A 3,751-nucleotide genomic window follows, 5' to 3' on the forward strand; every position below is an offset into this window, starting at 1 on the left:
AGACACTTGAGTATCCGATCCACCCTTTGCCAGTGAGTCGTAGTCGGTGCGTGCATCCATTGACTAACCTGATGCGTAAAACTTAAGTTAGGACGTGTGATTGTTAGATAACTAAGCTTACCAACAACACGACGATATTGCTCAGAATTCTCCAGAGATTTTCTCTCGCGTTGATCTTTGAAATGCTCCTCAAATGGAGTGTGAACAGACTTAGCTCCAAGTTTCCCCTGTCTCAATAAGAAGGTAAATAATGTATTTACGTTGAGATAAGAAAATATCATCTAAATCTCTAGTAACTTCAATTCCAAGAAAGTAATAAAGAGGGCCGAGATCCTTAATATCGAAGACATTCTTAAGATGTAATTTAGTATCCTCGATACCATGCAAATCGTTTTCCGTAAATATGGTGTCATCAACATATACTAAAAGGACGATTATACCCGATATCATGTGAAGAATGAAAAGAGAGTGGTCAGAGTGACTTTGTGAGAACCTTTTGGTGAGGAGAGCATCATGTAATTTTTTATACCAAGCTCACGGAGATTGTTTCAATTCGTAAATAGCCTCTGTGAGCCGATGGACGAGGTTATCCTCGGTATATCCCGGTGGAGGCTTCATAAATATTTCCTCCTCGAGATCCCCTTGTAAGAAAGCATTCTTGATATCTAGCTGCCACAAAGACTAAGATTGGTTAGTTGTGATAACACGCAAGATGCTATAGATTTTCATATCATTCGTCTGACATGTTTACTCGGTTTTATGTCATTTGAGATGTTTAAGTGCATGTTTAACTTCGGTTTCTCTTTGTTATTGTCTTTTGTAGGTATAAATAATAGGAGCGGAAAAGAGAATGCAAACCGAAGGGGGAGATTATAAAGAGAAAATCGACTAAACATTTTTCCTTTCTTTTATTTTACGAATTGATATGAACTCTTACGTCTCGATGTTTAACTAGTAGTTTCTTTGTTGTATGTTAGGGATTTGCTATGTAGAGATCTTTGGTTTTTAATTCCAGGTTCTATGGATTTATTTATTCCATTCGGTTTATTGAGTTGATCTTAATGCATTTGATTTTGTTGGTCACTTGATTGAATGAACTTAGAGTTTTAATTCGCATAAACATATGAGATTATAATATGGAAATAACTCTATAAATAGAATGAGTATTGCATCGAGAGATGAATATTTGCCTAGAGATTACGACAGCGTTCGTTCATGCATCCAGGATTTAAACTATTGAATCGAGAGATTAATAGGATAAAGCCTGGATTGTGATATTAGACTCGAGAGAGTTAATCTCTACTTTAGAACTTGAATTCTCTGAATTGGATAAATAAACCATTGAGTTTGCATCTTTAGAAGAGATCTTTGCATGTAAAGCAATTCCGAAACCTACAGTATTCATCATTCATAGTTTACAACCGTTTTTATTATTTGTTGTGCTACGCTTTCACCCTCATATCATTGCCTCTGGATTTAGATCTGGGTTTGGATTTGATTTCGTTGTTTACTTTTGTCCTTGTGTTCGACCCTATCTACTATACACGATCCGTACACTTGTGGTATTTGTTGAGTCTAGGTTAGCTGCGAGGGAAAAAATAGCATGAATCGAAGGAATCTTAGCCACGGGAGCAAAGGTGTCGGTGTAATCTTTCCCGTAGGTTTGTGTGAAACCCTTTACCACCAAACGTGTTTTGTATCGTTCGATCTCTCCATTGCTTTTGTATTTGATCTTGAAAATCCATTTGGAACCATAGCCTTTTTGTTCGGTGGTAATTCTATGAGTGCCCAAGTGTTGTTGCATTCTAAAGAAACAAGCTCCTCTTGGTGATACATCTGAGGCTCCAAAACCTAGGTTATAGAACTCAAGAAAGCATGTGTCTTAAGTGGAAAATCATGAAGAGAGATATAGGGTTGAATCAGATCAACCACTTTTGCAAGCTTTGCATCAAAAATTGACGATCACTTTCCAAGTGGGTTTCCAAGCACATGTCCCTCGGCATAAGGCTGGAAGCTCAAGGTCATGTTCAAGGGACGAAGAGATGTCGACGTCGTCCGTTTCGATGGGCAGAGGATCCAAGGATACAGTCAGACGATGTTCCCCCTGATGAACATCGTGTGGAGGGTTGGCACCCGAAGTGTCCGAGACATCGTGATCTTCTTCCAGAGATGGACAACCTGCATCGTTAGAAGGAGAAATATTGTCGGGAAAAAGAGAGTGAGGATGTGAAACCTGAGGAGAAGAACAGAAGGCTCGGGTATTTAATTATAAGATTTGTATCCGGAATTTGGGATTTACGAATATCCGAGGTACGGGCATCCGGAACAATGGTCGGGTATTCACGGATATCCGGATCCGGATTTATTTAAGAAAAAACAATAATATTTATATATAAAATTTTCAAAATATAAAGATATATTTATAAAAATGGATGAATTACGATAAAAATATGAGATAATTAGGGATAAATAATCATAAATTTAGTTTTTTTTGAGATAATATTAAAAAATATAAAATTATTTAACATAAAACAATTAAAAATATTATATAAATATAAGATATAATTATTTATAATCATACTAGTCAGGTATCCGCGGATACCCAATTTTAAAAATTCTATTATCCGGATTTGGATTCGGATTCATGGATATTGAAAAATCCGGATTTGGATTTGCTCTCGCTTTATCAGCATACATACCTCAGAAAAAGATGGACGAGTGGTGTCGCAGGATGTGATAGATGAAGGAGTTGTATGACGCATCAAGAGCAAGAAGAAGACCAAACACCTTGTCTTCATCCGCTCGCTGGACAAACACCTTCGGGTCTACGGAGACAGGGTGTATTTCCTCGAGCTCAGACCAAAGCGTCGTATATATATAATTATATCTTTATGAACGATTATTATTATTTATAGGACTGAGTGGAAAAGGGATATATGAAATCTAACAAAAAATGGATTGAATTAGATGGTGTCTTCTTGCCTACCTTATACTTTTCAACACGTTTATTCATGGACTTATCTCTTTCGTTTCATTATTGCCATTAAATCGTGTATATGTATAAATTATTTGTTTTGATAACTGATAATGTTATCCACAACCACAATCGTGGTCACAAAAGGTCATTGGTATTAAAACCTTAAACCGAAATATTCTGTAATTTGATTTAATATCGTAAATACGACTAATACTGGATAAGTTACCGTAGATGTTATTGAACACATCCCAAAAGGATTTTGCAGACTCCATTACGATGAACGATTGGAGCAGATTGTGATCGAGAGAACCTTGCAAAATGACCAAGGCAATTTGATCATCTTGATGTCATTTTGCTTTCTCCTCGGCAGCAAGCATCAGTCGCGCTCGTGGTGCAGTTGTCAGTGCCTCTCCTTCGGCCTCAATCTATGGAGGGGGAGTCGGTCCCGCGCCATCGGTGTTATGGGCCCATAACCCCTTGCTACTGAGCGTGGCCTTTGTAGCTTTGGACCAGTAGAAAGTAGTTTTTCCCCTTTAGGGTTATCAGAATCGGCTTTGACATGTTATCCACGGTACCGAGAGAGACAAATTAAGATAGAGTTGAGGAAGAAAATTGAGAAGAGAAGTGGTGATATTAGAGCACTGATACCATAAAGATTTTGTTAGAAATCTTTATTAACATGCAGGAGATTAGATCGAAAGAGGAGAAGAAAAGGCTGAGTCCATACAGAACATGCAAAAGAAATTCTTGTTGTGCGTATATTCATAATATGGT

The sequence above is a fragment of the Tarenaya hassleriana genome, unplaced genomic scaffold, assembly GCF_000463585.1.
Source record: "Tarenaya hassleriana unplaced genomic scaffold, ASM46358v1 Cleome99, whole genome shotgun sequence".
NCBI classification, from domain to species: Eukaryota; Viridiplantae; Streptophyta; class Magnoliopsida; order Brassicales; family Cleomaceae; genus Tarenaya; species Tarenaya hassleriana.